This window comes from Tamandua tetradactyla, chromosome 21, assembly GCF_023851605.1.
Source record: "Tamandua tetradactyla isolate mTamTet1 chromosome 21, mTamTet1.pri, whole genome shotgun sequence".
Taxonomy (NCBI): Eukaryota; Metazoa; Chordata; class Mammalia; order Pilosa; family Myrmecophagidae; genus Tamandua; species Tamandua tetradactyla.
The window spans coordinates 2,746,834-2,766,216 of NC_135347.1; the positions used below are offsets into that span (position 1 = coordinate 2,746,834).

Consider the following 19,383-nt stretch of genomic DNA (forward strand, 5'->3'; position numbering starts at 1 on the left):
GCAGAGCCCCATTCCCCACCCAGAGATGTCTCCTTCTAGAACCTGAGCCCTTATCCACTACACTATACTACCCCAACAATCAACTACCCCAGACCCTTAGCCCAGGAGCTGACCTCTGGGAGCAAGCCCAGCTAACTCCCTACTCAAATAAAAGAGTGCTGTGAGCTCTCATCATCTGCCTTTCCTGCCATGTACAACATTGTCCACAAGTGTCAGAGTGACACAGCCCTAATTTCCCTGAAGTGAGTTCTTGTGTTCTTTAAATACAACCATCTCATGTTTGTGAACCACATTTCACTCTCTTTGTAGCTACCGGTGGGGAAGCAACTCTGGAATGACTATTTAGGTGGACAGTTCAATTTTGCTAGCGAACCTTACGATCTGAGCTACATTACGGGAAATCCAGCCTGACATGTGCAGCCACAAAGTGGCTTGGCCTGTGAAACCCTCTCAGATTTCCTTCGAGGCAAAAAGGCAAATGCTTTGGTTAATTGGTGTGGTCAAGGCTCAGTGTGAGCCAGCCATGTTTTCTTGGCCCACAGTTTAGGGTTTCATGCTGATTTAGTTGACACAGCTCAGATCAGTTTGACCCACCTCTCCCATGGTTATCCTTTGATCTGGAGTCTAGTTTGTAATTTGACCCATTCAGATAGCTTTCCTATAATAGCTGAGCAAGACAAAACCAAAATCAGCCCATTTATCTTAATGGGCTTTTTTCTTTTTCTTTTTCTTTTTTTCCTCTTTCTTTTTTATTTATTTATTTTTTTTTAAGAGTGAGGCCTTGCTGATCTTTTGTAGAGAAGAAAAGGAATCTGTGTATCTGATGGGCTTTGAAATACCATCTGGTGTTTAATGTTAGTGTGTTCTGTTCTCACAGTGATGTGCTGAATCATATCTTAAAAGTTCAACAACCATTTCAGTCACAGTCACCATTCAATACACTTTGTCATTATCAAAGATTTGAATTTACAAAATGCTACCTGGAAACAAAGGACATTTAACAGGCGGTTCTCCCTGAGGCCAACTCTGCTGCGTGACACAGGGTTTTCAAGCGTGAAGTCAGTTTGTCTGACATTTGTAACTGCCCTTTGGGTACCCAGCAGAAGTTGTAACCCTGAAAATTGCTGGTTGAATTATATAGCTTTGTGTGACAAAAGAAACGTGACAGTGTTTTTACTCTAAGATATAAGTCCGGGCATGAATTTCTTTTCTTTTATCAACACCCACATATTGGCAGTGAATGTGTGAACAGATAAACTTCATTTTCATCATTAAGTATGTGCCAAGGGGGTTGTATGTTCACAGATATTCTCTAAGTGTTAACGGCAGTAGGAAGACCCATGAGTGAAATAAAAACTTGAGATGCATTATTTGTATCAGGGAAAACGTTTCCTAAGGAAATAATCATTCCAGAATGTGTCTGCTTAGCAGGTAAGAATATTTTTTAAGTGGAACACACACCCATATTTAGTGCACTTTCACAGGCTTAAAGAAGCTTTGAGAAATACCTGGATGTAACGTGTGTTTACTACTTTTAGAATAACTGTGTGACTTTCCGTTTTCACTTAAGGATGATCGTGATTACTTGTATGAAACACAGCAATATAGTACTTTATGCAATGGTTATAAACACCGTCTCCTAAAATGCATTTTTGCTTTTATACCTCAGTGAACAGCTCTGCTGGAATAAATGATCCATCCTTGAATCGTGCTCACTGAGAGAAGATCAGCGCTGGATTGTTGTTTTAAGAAACTGGAAGTGTGCCAACCCTCTCTGGGAAGAGAACAAGGATGTTAATGCAAGTGTGCAATCGAGTCCGTGTTTGGATTTAAGGCGGAATTTAATCTTCTGTCCTCCTTTCCCTCTTCCCCACCCCCTTTCTCAGTTTTTTTCCTTCCCTTGATACACAGTCTCTTTTCATGGAGCTAACTCAGGCTGTGTTAAACAGCATGAACTAATAAAGGATGGCATTTTTTTTAAAGGGAGGCATTCACAAATGTTGGAATGTGGAACATTTAAAATTCTTTCTACGGTGCTTAATTTAAGAGAGTGGTGATTAATGAGTTTATGTTATCTATCAAAATGCTTCCATCATGCTGCTGATGTGACACAGGATTTGTGGTAATGAAAAACCTGCAATGCATTGCCGGTATCTAAATCTATCAGCCTCACATCCAGACAAAAAAGCACTAAGTGATATATTTGTAGCTATCTGAAAGCAAGATCATTTTTAAGAGATTATGTACTGCCAAAAGGGAACATTCTTAAAATATAGGAAGAAAACGATTTCCTTTCCAACCTATTGCTCTAGCAAGCATCATACTATGAATATCAATCTTTTCTTGGAAAAAAACAAACAAAAAAATAGCAGGTGATAATCACATGATCGGGCACGTAATGCTCAGTGAATTTCCTGTAATTTTCTTGGAACTCCTTTGTAATACATTTGCTAAGGGGTGTTCAGATTTTCATTGGAAGAATTTGTAATCGCCCTTGGTGCTGAAGGTCTTAGAAAGAAGATCCACTGGTACCTTGAATAAAACTCACTTGGTTCTATCTGTCAGATCAGAAAATTCCAAACAACCCAATAAAAAAAAACTTCTTCCATTCTCAGTAATTGGAAGAACATATGTGTACCATCCATCCCTCCCTCTTCATTTGGCAGCTATTTCTATTTCTGCAAGGGCCTTAAAAAAAAAAAAAAGAAAGAAAAGAAAATGCATTTTTAAAAAATATGGTGTATCTTGCTTTCCAAGGCTCTGCTCGAAATGGTGACAAAAATGTAGACATAACACACCACATGGGTGTGTAAATGTATTGGAGGAGAGGGACACCAATTCTGGGTTCAGGAGTCAAGGTCTGAAAACAGAAGGGTATCAATTAGCTGTGAGGGATGATGAAGAATTCATTTCTACAAAGTACTGAATTTTGCAAATGATCTCCTTTAAAAAAAAAAAAACCTTTTTTCTACCAGATCAAGGATAGATCCATAAAAAATTCAATTTGCATTACTCACTCTTTGATACGCTTTGAAGGATGGGAGAAGAGCAGGAGGGGGTATACCTAGACAAAGCAGAAAATTCTCTATAACCCTAGTCATTGGAAGTGTGTTTCGCTTGTGAACACAATCATATGTCTGTCCCGGTGGGGGAGGTGGAAGACGTACTGGTCTTTGCATCACACAAGGCGCCCGTTACAATTCTAGATTCTTACTTTGCGGAGAGTCATTTTAGTCAGGGTCAACCACATGTCAGCATTTCGGTGCCTACATTTTAAATTAATCCGGTTTTGTATGCTTTGGAAAGCAGACAAAGAGCCCCGTAGTGGAGTATTTGTTTAAGGCGGTATTTCTACCTCTAGAGTGCGGACACAAACTTAGTGTGTTCCAGCAGCAGCACAGACTTGTATTTCCTTTGCCATTTCCCTGCTGCTTTTGCGTCTTCTGCCTTGGAGAAAGGCAAAGGATTCAGAAACCCAGCTAAAGAGAGAGGAATCCCAGAGGCCATGGAAGGCGAGTGGTAACAAGCACGTGTGTGTCTTCTGTGGTTCAGTGTTCGGTTTGAAGGGTGTGGGGGCTTGTTAAAATCACAAAAACTGCTTGTGCAGCAGTCAGATTCTCCTCGCCCTCCTCCTACTCCTGATGCTGTAGAAAATGCCATCTATCAAAATGCTCTTAAAAGCAGTACCTGATGATGTGGGAATAAAACGATTTATGACAACTGTGATGTAGGAGGAGCCTCGTTCCACCAGCTGAATGTCAGACACCGTGTCACAGGGTCTATAGATGGACAGGGTCACCTGGTTCCCCATTGAGAAGTTCTCCTTCTGTCCCCTCCTCCACCCCACTCCCAGACGCCCTCAGGCTCGGCCCTTGGGGTCAAAGTCACAGAAGGGGCAATGTCATTTCCTGTTGATTATGCTGGTCTTGGGTTTTGTTGTGTTATGTTCCTACTCTCAGGGTTTCTGGCTTCATTGGCAACCCCAAATGCCATCGCCAATGCTCTTAGATGGTGGAAGCTTAGAAAAGAAAATGATGAACTGTTTTCGAGTTCGAAAAGCCACTTTTCTAGTTTACATCGAGGTTTGGTTTCACTTCTGAAGATATAGCATAAGTCAACATTATCGTCCTTCATTCATTGTCTGCCTCGATGGCTCTCGATGTGAAAAAGCACTTGATAGTTTTATTTGTTTGTTTTGTTGCCAGCTTGGTAAGAAAATCATGAAAATTTCAGTCCCTCATCAAGGGTAGGCCATTTTTCTATAACCAGGGAAAAGGAGGGGGAAAAAGTTTGTATTTTTTGTGTACTAATAAGAAGAAAGCTAGAAATGCATATGAGAAAACAATTTTAATTGTTTAAATGTGTAGGACAGAGAGAACAAAGAAAGCAGACACACTTATTTCATGCAAAAAAAAAATCAAACTTTGCTTCTTAGAAAGAATAGAGACTAGTCAAGACACAGAAAAAACTGGAAGAAAAAAGGATTTTATGCACATGAGTGTCAGTATGTGGAGACTTTCTCATGTCTGTCTCAGCCACCAGACATATTAAAAACTTTCTCAAAGGCCTAACAATAAGGGAACAAAAGGAGTTGCAGGATTGTGACAGTGCTGGACTGAGCCATACTGAGGCAAAAAGAAATTCAGTAATACTAAGAATATTTTCTTTATATAATCTTTTTTTAAGGCAAAAAGAAATTCACTAACAATAATCCTATCTTTATTTAAAATTTTGATATTTTGCTTATCATGGGTTTTTGCACTAATTTTGGTTTTTGTTAAATATTGCATTAAAATATTCTTTATATTGATTCCTCAATTTTGAGACACCCTAAATATTTCACCCAATACAAGTCCCTCATTCACATCAACCTAATCTCAGCCCTGCTTTCAGGGAAAAATAAAACAAAATAAAAAGTTTAATCATAGATACCATGCAATTTTCTTAAATTCAGCAAGGCCAAGGGTATATAAGAACTGAAGAGTCTAGGTGATTGTTGGCGACACCAAGGCTCATTGTTTTCTAAAGCACATGCCAAGTTCCTTAGGAGACTGGAGCATTTTATTTAAATAAGGTGATATATTTTGAGATAATATCTACTTACTTAATCTGTGACACTTATTGCCACTCAGGGGCATATATCCCCAGAGCAAAGAAGTGAATTGAATGGCTATTTGTAAAAATAAAGCTGAAAAGTGTAAGAAGATCAGTTTTCAGTTGTAAAAGCCAAGTGATTGAGAGAGGAAAGATTTTTTTTTCAATTCCAAAGGGTAAATTTTAATAGATGGGTACAAAACATAGAACATTCAGGCAGAGTCTTTAAACATTCAATCACACATGGGGAGAATGTGCAATGGTATAAGAACCTACCATTTTCCCATGTGAAATGAATAAATAACAGTTCAATAAGAAGATGGTAAAAGAAGAATTTTAGGGAATGTGATGAAGGCAGGGGCATTGGTAGTTGCCTGAGACACTGGTAGGTCTTGTATCTGCCCCCTTGAAAGGTGAAAATCTTCAAGAGGTGAAGAAATACCAGGTAGCTACCAGAATACCAAAAAAGAAAGATTATTTCTAAGGTTTCATTTTCTAGTTTGAGAGACTATGCACCACAAAAACTTCACAATTAAATAATCCATAGGACTCAGTATGCAGAAATGAAAGTTACTTTATTTCTCTGTAAATAAACTGAACCAAACTTTGGTGCCTCCATTTCTATGGTGGAAAACTTAAACTGACATTTGGGCCATCTGAACCAACAGATCCAATATTGCAAAGTTTTGTTGCAAATAGAGATGCTATTTGGAGCCTTTGGCAGATCCTTAGAACTTTGGAGAAATGCTCTGTTATCCTGCAGATAACTATTCTTCTTTTGAGAAATAGGATTTTGGTCTAGTACTGTGCCTTAGTAGATACCAAACACTTAACCATGGACCACCAAGTTACCATGAGACTTCAGTTACCCATCAAAAACTGGTTATTGTCTGACCCACCAAGCCATAAATTTGGGTGTACCCAGGAGTACTCCATCAACAAATGGAGTGGTATATATGAGATCAGGCTCAACCGGGCCCTGAAGCAAAAGTTAATGTGGTCCAAATGCCCACGGCCCCCAGTCCTGCCACATTACCCTCTCTTTCCCAGCCTGCAGTATGACCTCATGGGGAGTTCCTTTTCCATTTTGGGGGGAAAGTGCATGGGCAATTGAACCAGGGTCTCCCTCATGGCAAGCGAGCATTCCACTACTGAACCACCTATGTACCCCTTGTGGGAAGTTCCTTACATTCAGTTGCCTAAGGAAGAAAAATCTTGGGCCAGGTTAACAGCCAGTTCTACATAATATATAGGTACCACCTAGAAGTGGACAGCTACAGAACTATAGCCCCTTTTGGGAACATCCCCAAAGGACAGTGGTAAAGATAAATTCTGCCAGTGGACAGAATTTAGTGCAATGTACCTGGTTATTCATTTTATTGGGAAGGAAAAATGGCCAGAAGTGCATTTGTGTATGGATTCATGGACTATGACCAGAGGTTTGACTGGATGGTCAGGGATATGGAAGGAATATGATTGGAAAATTGGTGAGAAAGAGATCTGGTGGAGAGATACGTGGGCAGACTTTTCTGAATGAGTGAAGTCACCAGAGGGTGACTTCAGCAGAGGAAGATTTTAACAATCAAGTGGATATGATGACTTGTTCTGTGGATACCAGCCAGCCTCTTTCACAGACCACTTCTGCCTTTGTCCAATGGGCTCATGAACAAAACAACCATTGTGGTAAAGAGGGAGGTTACCCATTGGTTCAGCCACATGGACTTCACTCACCAAGGCCCACTTGGCTACAGCCACGGCTGAGTGCCCAATCTGCCAGAAGCAAAGACTAACACTCAATCTCCAAAATGGCACCATTCCCCAAAGTGATCAGCCTACTACTTGATGGCAAATTGATTACATTGGACCACTTCCATCATGGAAAGGACAGTGTTTCATTCTTACTGGAATAGACACAAACTCTGAATACAGATTTGCCTTCCCCGCATCAATGCTTCTGCCAAAACTACCATCCATGGATTTATAAGAATGCCTTTAAGTCCACACAGCATTGCTTCTGATCCAGAAACCCACTTCAAATGAAGTCCAGGAATATGCACATGCTATTTATTGATTTTACCATGTTTCCCATTATTGTGAGCCAGCTGAATTGATGGAAAAGTGGAATGGCCTTTTGAAGGTTCAATTTAGCACCAACAGGGTGGCAATATCATGCACGACTTGGATGATGTTCTCCAGGAGGTTGCATATTCTCTAATCAGTGTCCTTTCAATGGTGCTATTTCTCCAGGATTCACAGGTCCAGGAATCAGATTATCCTTAATTACCCTTCATGATCCACCAGAAAAATTTTTGCTTCCTGTTCCTGCAACTGTAAGCTCCGCTGGTCTATAGGTCTTAGTTCCAAAAGTAGGAATGCTTCCACCAGGGATCGAACAATAATTCCATTGAACTGGAAGTTAAGACTGCCACCTGGCCTTTTTGGGCTTCTCATGCCACTGAATCAACAGGCAAGGAAGGGGATTACTGTGCTGGCTGGGGAGATTGATTCTGATTATCAAAGGGAAATAGGCCTACAACTACACAGTGGAAAGAGTTTGTCTGAAACACAGGAGATCCCCTAAGGTATGTCTTAATATTTCCATGCCCTGTGATTAAAGTTGATGGAAAACTACAAGAACCCAATCCAGACAGTACTTAAAGGAGTGAAGGCTTGGGTCACTCCCCCAGGCAAAGTGCCATAACCAGCTGAGGTACTTGCTGAGGGTAAAGGAAATATGGAAAGTTCAGTAGAAGAAGGTATATATGCAAACTACGTCCATTTCACTGGTTGCAGACAAAAGGCTATAATTGTTATGAGTATTTCTTCCTTGTTTTGTTAAAGCAAATATCTTTGTTTTCTTCCCTATCTTATCCTCTTATCATATAATATAATTTGTAGCAACTTTATGTCATAGGATTTAAGTTACAGAATATCAAATTTAAGAGGGAATATTATCCAAGGGCTTGCATTCTCTTCTGGGGAAAGGGTTATTTCATTTTCAGTTGTACATAGGGTAGTTGAATTATGTTAGGGGAAAATATGATAGCTATTATTTTTATTTAGAAATTAAGTATGGTGTAAAGAGATGTATGGGTGTCAATTTCATGAGAGGTGGACTGTGGTGCTTAAGTTCATATGTCAACTTGACTAGTTTATGGTGTCCACTCCCTTGGTCAAGAAACCATTGGCCCATTGTTACTGTGGGTATATTTTGTAGGTTTAAATAATTAATCAACAGATTACTAACTATCTATTGCTGATTACATCTACAATCAACAAAGAAAGATTGTCTTCAGCAATTTGAGAAGGGTCATCTAACAGTTGAAGGCCTTAAAGGGAGAATAGATGACTTCAGCAGTCTGAAGGAAGAATTTCTCTCTATACTTCAGCCGGACAACTTCTCCTGGGGAATTCGTCAAATGCTTCATCAGAGTTCCCAAATTGTGGCCTGGCCTATGGAATTCAGACTTGCCATTCCCCATGGTTGCATGATCCAATTCCTATAATAAATCTCATAATACTTACATATGTACACATATATGTGTGTGTCCATATATCCCTTCGAGTCTGTTTTTCTGAAGACTAATACTGAAAGTAATACTGTATATTTACATAATTAAAGGAGTCAACTTACATAAAGAGCTTAGACTATTACTTGGCTTGTACATTGTAAGTACTATTTTAAGTGTTCGCAACCTGAGAGAAATGGCAGAAAAGTAATATGAGAATCCTGAATTAAGAGAACTGCATAACAAGTTAAGTCATGTTTTAAGCGAATAGTGACTATGTTTACCTTGACAATTTTAAGGTTTCCATCAAAAAAAACAAAGGAGATTTCCAAAGCTAAATTCAGTTCAGTTACAGAAATTAAAGAAATATTCCTGTATGCTGCATCTGCTGGGAGATAAGTCTTCATTCCCTCATGTTTCTGTACATCATATGAACTGAGGCAGGGACTGCCTTTTTTCCAGATTTTATTGTCAAAGATGTCTCCATATCAAAAAGCCTTGGAAGATATAGCATCTCCCTCCAAAGAAAAGGAGGCAGATTTGTTTACTGTCCAGTAAAATAAATACAGTGTCTCCCTCCAGGGCAAAGTTCTGGCACGCTTACCGTCCATTAAGAAAGACTCAGCTTCCCTAAGCTCAGGATCCTTTCTTGTACTAAAACCACTGTGTGTGTTGTGTGTGTCACCTCTTTCTCTTCGCTTAGCCTTGTGGAAGCCAAGGCTTAGGAAACAGGGGCAAATGCTAGTAACTCTGGCTATTGCTATTGCTCTGAGTAATAAATGGTCCTTTTCCTCCAACTCAGGGATCTTCTGCCAACATCTCCATAACCAGTAGGATGACTAGTTAGCATCAAGTAGGGTCCAAACCTCAGAACCTTTCTATCCCATGTAGTCTGTATCCCTACCCTAACAAAGAGAAGCTTGTTTAACTAATGGTATGCATTAACATTATATGATCATGAGAATATTCACTTTTTACTTTTATAAGTTTTTCAGTTTTTTGTTCTCAGGCCATTTAAATATATATTCTTATTTTAATCTTTACCCACAATATGTCCTTTAAAGAGAGAGAAATACTTGTCTGTACTTAAGCAGTAGTTAGAGGTTTATGCTGGTGACCAGAGGCATCCAAATATGGTATATTCTAAACACATACAAACCCAGGGGTATCTCTTAACCTAAAGTAAGAGTATTGCAGAATACAGATTTTCAAAGAGTACAAATTCCATTTCTCCATTTGCTGCATTTAAATGAGGTCATGAAATCAGAGTGCATTTGCATTTCAAACCCAAGTTCAAGATAGTGTCATAAAAAAAGTAACAAAAGCAAAAGGATTTAAAGTCACAGAAAACAAATCCACTGATGGTTCTTCTAAAATCACACAATGAGCTCACCAAGGCAAACATACAGAATATGTATTCACAACACCCCAAACATCGAAGAAGGAAGTCAGCATTTTTCTCTAGCTCTATCCACGCCTGGCCATTCTGGAATAACATGTTTCTGCCATCTGCCCATTTGTGAATGACTTGTAGAAACTGACATCTAAAATAACTTGATGGGGATAATTAAACCTAACCAGTCTTGGCTACTTTCTCAAATGTCATAATAAAAGAGTAAAATTATATACTAGACATAGTTGTTTTCCAAAATGGGAAACATAAAAATTTAGGGAGATGAATTATAATGTTATGACAGCAGTATTTTTACTGAGTAGACCCATGAATGTGGTGGGGCTGAGACGGGTCTCCTTATGCCCTGCTACTGGGAGTTGTCACTCCTCCCTGTTTAATTCTTCCTCCACTTGCCTTACTCCGTCATTATCAAATACCCCCATTTTGTTTAAATAAGACCATTCTTAGCCTCCGTTTGATGTTGAGAATGTAGGGCTGCTGAAATTACAACCAGGAGGATATAGAGAACATGAGAGAAAAGGGCAGAGAGGAAAAAAGGGAGAAATGTCATGCTTAAGCCTCACAATGACCAAAAATATTTTAAGGTCAAAATATGACATCTATTTCTGGAAGGAAGAAGCCAAACAGCCAACATTTTAATTTGGTAAAACTGCACTTGTGGATAGCCATATATAGGCTGAACATTTATTTCAGGATTTTTACTTATCATTAACATATCTTAGCTCAACGAGCCCCCACCAATACATAACATTTCTTCAATCAACTCTTCTAGAACCATGACACTAGAAAGGAAATCCAGTAAAGTGAATCTTAATCAGGATGGGCTTTGTAATCACCTTTGAAGTTTTCAAAAGTTTAGTCTTTTAACAAGCTTTACAGTGACTTTGAAGGTATCCATTGAGAATCATTGCTGGGCCTTATTGGTTGGGTAATATGTATCTGCCCAGGTAAGACTTTCAAAACAGACCTTCATAGTGTGGGCTTTTTAAAAGGATATTCAAGCAATGCTGTTTTAGTTTGTTAATGCTGCTGAAAAATGGGTTAACTTTTATAAAAGGAATCTATTAAGTTACAACTATGCAGTTCTAAGGCCATAAAAATGCCCAAACTAAGACATCCAGAGGAAGATACCTTGATTCAAGAAAGGGCCGATGGTGTTTGAGGTTTCTCTGTCAGCTGGGAAAGAGCATGGCAATGTCTGCTAGCTTTCTCTCCTGGCTTCTCATTTCAAATGGCTTCTTGGGGCGGGGGTGTGGGGCGGTTATTTCTGCAGCTCCAAACTTCTCTGTGTCAGCTCTGAATCTTTTTCCAAAATGGTTTCCTGTTAAAGGACTCTAGTAAATGATTCACCTCGAATGGGTTTCCATGGAAACCACCTAATTAAAAGTTGCCACCCGGGTAGCAGCAGCTTGAGCAGCTGAAGCAAGATGGGTCAGAGTGGTGGTCACAGTCCAGAAAGTGCCACAAAGGATGGTGAGGACACCTCACACTCAGTGCCAGTTAAAATTATTGAAGTTAGACAGAATTAAAGATCATCTTCTCATGAAGGAAGAATTCATTAGCAATCAGGAACAGGCGGGCCACGGTGTCTCCGTGGCAGAGTTCTCGCCTGCCATGCCGGAGACCTGGGTTTGTGCCCCGGTGTCCGCCCGTGTGAAAAAAAAGCAAACAAACAAACAAACAAAAAAGAAATAAGAATAAATGAAACCATTAGAAGAAAAGCAAGAGGAGGAAAGAGCAAAGGTGGATGATCTGAGGGGGACCCCAATGTCATAGGAACTTTGGAAGAGATCATTGATGACAATCACACCATTGTATCTACGTCAGTGGGCTCAGGACACCTTGTCAGCATTCCTTCATTGGTGAACAAGGATCTACGGGAACCAGGCTGCCCTGTCCTGCTCAACCACAAGGTGCATGCTGTGACAGAGGTCCTGATGGAGGACACCAGTCCCCTAGTCGCTGTGATGAAGGTCAAAAAGGACCCCCAGGAAACCAACACTGATATTGCGGGGTTGGACAACCAAATTCAAGAAATAAAGGAATCTGTGGAGCTTCCTCTTACACAACCCGAATATTATGAAGAGATGGGTATAAAGCCCCCTAAGGGGGCCATTCTCTATGGTCAACCAGGCACAGGTAAAATATCCTTAGCCAAAGCAGTAAAACCAAACCTCGGCCACTTTCTTAAGAGTGTTTGGCTCTGAACTTATTCAGAAGTACCTAGGAGATGGGCCCAAACTTGTGCGGGAATTGTTTCAAGTTGCCGAAGAATATGCGCCATCCATTGTGTTTATTGTTGAAATTGATGCCATTGGGACAAAAAGATAGGACTCAAATTCTGGTGGTGAGAAATTCAGGGAACTATGCTGGAACTGTTGAACGAGTTGGATGGATTTGATTCAAGGGGAGATGTAAAAGTTATCATGGCCACAAACTGAATAGAAACTTTAGATACAGCTCTTAGCAGACCAGGCTGCATTGATAGAAAGATTTAGCTCCCCCTGCCTGACCAGAAGACCACAAAGCCCATCTTTCAGATTCACATGAGCAGGATGACGAGGGCCGATGATGTAATTTGGATGACTTGATCATGACTAAAGATGACCTCTCCGGTGCTGACATCAAGGCCATCTATACAGAAGCTGGCCTGATGGCTTTGAGAGAATGTAGAATGAACGTAACAAATGAAGACATCACAAAATCCAAAGAAGGTGTTCTTTACAAAAAACAAGAAGGCACTCCTGAGGGGCTCTATCTCTAAGTGAGCCACAGGCCTTCAAGTAAATAGTTGGGAATTTTCCCAATCTCTATGAGGATGAGATTGGGGAAGTTGACCAGGGGAATCTATATTCCAGTTGTTGTTTTCTGTATGCTGCATGGTGGGGTCACATTTCATTATTTTTCCATGTGAGTATCCATTATTGCAGCATCATTTGTTGACTTTTCTTTTTTGTTTGTTTTTTTTGTTTTTCTTGGTTTTTTTATTTGTTGTTGCTTGGTTTTTTTGTGGGGGGGGGGGGAGTGCATGAACTGGAAATCAAACTCAGGTCTCCTGCATGGCAGGCAAGAATTCTACTACTGAACTCCCTTTGCACCTCCCCCACCAGCTGACTTTTATTTACAAAACACTGTGTATCTTTTTGAGTGCGATGTGTGGGGAGCCCTTTGGGTTGCATTTGTCTGTTGGTCACGGCAGCACTGTTTCCCAGTAAAGTGCACTCTTTTAGAAGTGGAAAAAACAACAACCAAGTTTCCACCCACAATTGAGTGGGCCACATCTCCCTGGAAACATCTCAATCAAATGGGTCCCACCCAACAATACTGAATCATGGTTTTTCTGGGGTACGTGACAGTTTCAGCCTGGCACAAATGCCATCTACTTAGCAAACTGTGTAGGTCACAGAGCTGTTTAGGACTGGAATGAACAGTGAGTTTCATACAACAGAACAATAGCTCAAAAATGTTTGTGGAAACAACTGAACTCAGGTGGCCCATCTCATTTATTTACCTAGCATTTATTTTTCCCAAAACCATGAAGGTAGGGCCAGTATTACTCCATCCAGTAAGGAGCACTTCTGTTAGCCAGGAATTTACACTGAACCACATCACAAACCTCTTCAATTTTCAGCCCATGTGTAACTGTCTTTGGTTCAAGTCCTGTTAACTAGCTCAGTTGATGCACCTTTGGATACAAGTAAAAACACGTATATCTAGCCTATATCAAAAGAGGTCTTGTCGTCTGGCACATGTCCACACAAGAATGGCAGGGGTATAAAGCCCAGAGTTAACAGAAACCAGAATTCAGATGAACCAAAAATCTTCACTCTCATCTCTGTAGTTCGCTACATGCTGGCTTTTTCCTGGAGACTAAAACTGTGACTTCCAATGTCTTTTGTCTTCCCAGCTGTGTGACTAGAGAGAAAAGTACTCTCTTCTCCTGCAGTAAATACATACACACACACACACACACACACACACAAACACAAGATCTGGAGGATGTTTTCTTATTGCTTGGCTTGGTTCATGTGACTATCCCCTTGGCCAGAAAGTAAAGGAGCTCAAAGTGGCAGATCCAAGGACACCTCGGTGGCTAGAGTGAGAAGGGAAAAATTTCCTCAAACAGGAAGTGAATGCTAAGCATGCAAAGCAATAGGTATCTATTACCCTGGGGAAGAAACCTTGGCTTTACTAAATGCAATGTGGAATGTACCATGGCAATCTGTGTAAGAGAGAACTCCCCTGGGCTGCATTATCTGCGACTTCTGGATTCATGGTATAGCCTACTTTGTTCCAATTCCCTTCATTAGACAGATGGGGAGACAGAAGCTAGAAAAATAGACGGTAATCCACCCCCATGAATCTTGCAAGTAACGGGAATAAATCCAAATCACCGTCAACCCATATGTGGTAGGGTGGACTGATCTCCCTCCTAACACGTACCTCCCAGGGCATAAGGAGGTATGACCGTGAAGTGGAGTCTGGCAATTATAGCTAAGATGTTTTTTGACCTAACAGAGAGCAGAGAGGGGTTTCTTAGGCTGGTCCTACTTCATGATGAAAGTTAAATCGTCATGAAATTGTTACGAGTTTAATGCAAATCTTGGAGGACAGCACAGCGGCCACCCTAAACGGAAGGCTCTCACGTTCCACCCTCTGCCTCCTCCCCACTCTGCTGTCATGGGCCCATCCCATTCCCTCCCCATTTCGTCTAGTGAACTCCCTCAAACAGCACTCTACTGCCCTTCCTTTCAAACACTGAGCCATTTATATTTACACAGGGTTTTAAATTTAGAGACCGGGGTGAACAATGATCTTGCTTCATAGCTGTTTAACTGAAATTAACCTAGAATGTAACCTTGAATTGGGAAGATGATGCTTTTCTGCTAATGTATGAAAATGGGAACTCTTGAGCTAAGTTTATTTCAATTATTCAGAGATAAAGGACAAAATCTCTTCTGGGTAAGAGTCGATTAAATTCAGAGCTAGGCTCTTCCAGGTCCTATCCCCTATTCTTACCTGCAACATCAGGGTAATCCAATTTCTAGTGTCCAGTTCTCATGCCACCCTTTGTTCCACTGGCCTCCGCTTAAGCACAGGCTGCCTGCTGACTGAGACATGAGGCTCTCTCTCCACCTGGTATCCATTGCCCTCTATAGTTCTCTTCTGACCATGAAGCCTTCTCCAGCCCAATGACCCTCTCAGCACTTCCAGTCTTCCCTGGGGCCCCAAACCACTCATCCACATTCTCTGATTGCTCTAGGGCCAAAGAACTAGGTGGGTTGTCCTTGAACCTACCTGCCTAGGGCCACCTCCGTCTTGCTACCCTTTCAGGGTAATACCTGCTGCCCCAGTGCTGTATTGGCCCTGGGGCTTCTCTAGGAAGTGAAAGCTTCTTTGGGCTACACCCTCAGAGCTGACACACAAAGTCTGAAGCTATCAGATTCCTCTGAATTTATGGAGATATGTCCTTCACTCGTGCGCACACACACACACACACACACACCCTTTGGGACTTTGACTCCACTTCTATCTATCAACATCCAAGCTCTAATCTGATCTTCCCTAATTCTCCCTCTTCGACCTCTTTTGAATCCATTTTGGGGAGGAAAGCTACTGTTTCATTTTCCCCAACTCTATGGCTCATGGACTATATAAGTCCATGCTCCACATTCTCAAAGTTTTGGTATTTAGTCACCCAACTTAAAAATTCGGGTGGGGAGAATACTAAACAAAAACCTCTCTGACTCAAACACTTAGCTCTTTCATATAAGAAACGCTTCACTCTGCCAGACCAGGGACTCTAAATCAATTGGTCAGCACTGGAGGATGCTAAGGGATTATTAACTCATTGTTTTTTAAAGCTGACAAATAAAAAGAAAGCATTCGCACTTACTTTGATGTTCTATATGATGTGTACCTCACAGCAACCAAATTGTAGATGGGAGAACTTGCTCCTTATAGAAATATCCCAGTTTACAAATTAGGAAGAAATGTTACACTTATGAAATCAACCATTTACAACTACTAACAAACTAATGCATCTAGGCATCAGACGTCAACAGTGACAAACATCAAAAAGATGGACCACAGGCATCATGTACCACTTGATGGAAGCTATAAGCCACTGCCTATGAAGTATTCTGATGTAAGTAAATAAATAAACTGATCAAGTTCTAAAACCTGTTCACAGGAAACACAGAAGATAAGGAAAGGTGTAAAACTGACCCCTCAAAGATGTAATCAGCAAAATCTGGACTGGAGGAAACTACAGGACAAACAATTTTACTTTCTGCAGCAAATTAAATTCCAAAGAAAAAGAAAGCAAGCAGAGGGGAAACCTATAGAATAAAAAGAATTTTAAAAACATATGACCCAACCATAATACATAAGTCATGTTTTGATCCAGGTTTAGGAGAAAAAAGAAATAAGTGTAAAAAAAAGGTACGACATTAAAAGAATTTGCTTGATTTAGTGTTGGTGATCTTAAGGAATTGTTGATAGTTAGAGGATTTAATGATGGCACTATAATTCTGTTTTTAAAAAAAAGACTCCTGTACTTTTGGAGGGGTATACTAAAATATTTACAAATGAAATTAAATTATATCTGGGATATACTTCAAAATAATATAAAGCTACATGCAACATAGCATTCTGGATTCAATTCTAGAACACAAAAAAGTATGTTAATAGAAAAACTGAGAAAATCGGAATAAAGTCTAGTTTTAACTAATAATTATTATTTTCTTCATTTCGACAAATGCACTGTAGTGATATATTAACAATGGGAAACTGAATTTCTCTGTTCTATCTTTACAGCTTTGCTGTAAACCTAAAACTATTCCAAAACAAAATGTTTTCTTATTTTGCTGTGAATCTAAAACTATTCCAAAAAAAATATTTATTAAAATATGATGAGGGGCAATGTGACAGTGACTCAGTAGCAGAATTCTCACCTGCCATGCCAGACACCCAGGTTCAATTCCTGGTGCCTGCACATACCAAAAAATATATACATTAAAAAAAGTATATATATAAAATGAGAAGTAAGAAAGGGATGGAAGTGTGGATGCAAGATTAATCATGAATTGATGATTTTTTGAAGCTGGGTGATGAGCATAAGGAGTTTGCTATATTACTCAGCCTCCTTTTGAGCAAGTGGCAAATTTGTCATAACAAAAACAAATTAAAATATACTCTCTTCTAGAGATTCTTAAGAGTATACATAAACATTTAAAATCTGATGATTTGAACTTTGGTCTCTCTGTATCGTTCCTGTCTTTAGGACAATGGTGCTTAAAGGATTGGGCAAAGGCAGGAGTAGAAATAATTGGAGCGCCACAGCATTCAATATGGAATTATTACCTAAATACATGATTTGCTTATTTTCCTGTTTTGCCATTAGAGCACCACAAATTTCTTCTTCTTCCTTTATCTTTTTAGAATCTTTTTTCACTTCCATTTTTAGCACTCTCTAAATCTCTTCTACCGCCATGTGTCTATCACGCATCACTTAGCAGAAGATCCTACTGCACTCTTAAGAAACATCAAAATTATCATGGTTTAAAGGAGACAGAAGCTTGTTTCTCTTACACAGGAAATAAATCTGGTAGTCAGCCATCGGGACCGTCATGGCAGCTCCACAAAGTCTTCAAAGATCATGTTCTTTCCTTTCCTCTCGTCTTCAATGCTTAGAATGCAGCCCCTGTTCTCATGTTTATAAGATTGCTTCCAGAGTTCCAGCCATCACACCCACATTCCAGGCAACAAGAAGTTGGTCAAGCACCTTCACTTTAAGGAAACCTTGCAGGAGTCCCACATAATAGTTATGCTAACATTTCATTAACCAAAACATACACATATAGCCACTGCTAGCTGTAGAGCAGAGGACTGTAAATGGGCCCCAGACTGTCCTCCATAACCAGGGATCTATGGCTGAGGAAGGAGGGGAGAATGGATATTCTGTGACAATTAACAAATTGCCACAATCGGTAATGGGAAAAATCTGAACATGCATCTGATACATGCTGCAACATGGATGAATCTTGAAAACATTAATAAAACAACAAACTGACGCAAAAGAACAAATATTGTATGACTCCACCTTAAATGAAATATCTAGAACAAGCAAATGAATGGAGACAGAAAGTAGAATAGAGGATACCAGGAATCTGGGGGAGAGGGATGGAAAGTTAGTACTTAAGAGTTTCTGTTTGGGGTGATGAAAAACTTTTGGTAACGGATGGTGGTGATGGTGGCACAATGTTGTAAATGTAAATAATGCAACTTAACTGTACACGTAAGAATGGTTAAAATGGGAATTTTTGTGTTATATATATGTTTCCACAATAAAAACAGTAAGTTGAAGCTGCGATGGCAGAGCAGCCCAACCATGATGTATGCCCAAAGTCCAGTACAATTGACACAGATCTAGAAGTGTGTCGTTCCACACCCACTGCTGACATACACATGCACATGTGGACTGGTTTGACTGAAAGTTAGGAAACTGTCAGTAGATTCGCCCTTCACAGCAAGATGCCATCTATCTGCACCAGAAGCATCTATCTGCATCTGTGCATTTGTGTCAGCACCATGTATCGCGCTGCCTCCTCCCGCTGTGACTGTGATGTCCTCTGAACCTAAAATGGAATCTTTATAGATGCCTCTGGCAAACCTGCCGGCCTCTGGGAGACCTTCTGGCCTCCTGGCCAGTCTCCAGAGACATTCCTGTCATGCTGCCTGTGAGGAGACACATTCTGGGCTCCCTGCCCACACCCAAGCTCCTGCTCACACGGATACAGAGCTGTGTTTATTTGGGTCAGTCCTTCCGACTGAGTATTCTGGTGCCATTAAGGAAGCTCACTTGAATGCTGTGCATACGCCAACCATGCAAACGGCACATTGGAGCGCCAGTTGCCCAGTAAAAGCAATGAGGAATGGTGGAAAGCGCACCTGTTATCTGAGACTGAGGATTAAGATGAAGCTCTTCTACGTTTCTGGGGTGACGTCTTGGGAAACTTATTTAGGTCCTCTGAGCCTCAGTTTCCTCATATGCCAAATAGGAGTATTGTGACATACTCAGATTTCCTTGCAAGCTTATTGTGAGGCTCCACTGCTATGAGAGATCACATGTCAACATGTTTAACTTTCCAAAAAAAAAAAAAAGAAAAGAAAAAAAAATGTGGCCATTATTATCAACCTAATGAGAATATGGCTAACTTAGAAAAAGAACAGAAAAACAAGTGTTGATGATGTGGGTCAAGCCAACCTGAGTGGGGCTAAAAAAAGAAATACATTCAGTGACTGAGAGATTTCAGAGTTGAGAGATTATCCTAGAGGTCATTCTTGTGCATTATATAGATACCC

The 19,383-nt window shown here is 40.2% G+C and overlaps 1 long non-coding RNA gene and 1 pseudogene across 1 annotated transcript in view; both read left to right on the top strand.

The window, feature by feature from the left end:
• Positions 1 to 1,964, top strand: part of LOC143665249 (uncharacterized) — a 44,204-nt gene extending 42,240 nt beyond the window's left edge. The window contains exon 3 of the long non-coding RNA XR_013166813.1: positions 1,670 to 1,964. This is a non-coding gene — a long non-coding RNA (uncharacterized LOC143665249). The remainder of the gene's footprint in view (positions 1 to 1,669) is intronic.
• A 9,538-nt stretch (positions 1,965 to 11,502) lies between these two features.
• On the top strand, positions 11,503 to 12,781 carry LOC143665250 (26S proteasome regulatory subunit 4-like; annotated as a pseudogene).
• Positions 12,782 to 19,383: the final 6,602 nt, after the last annotated feature.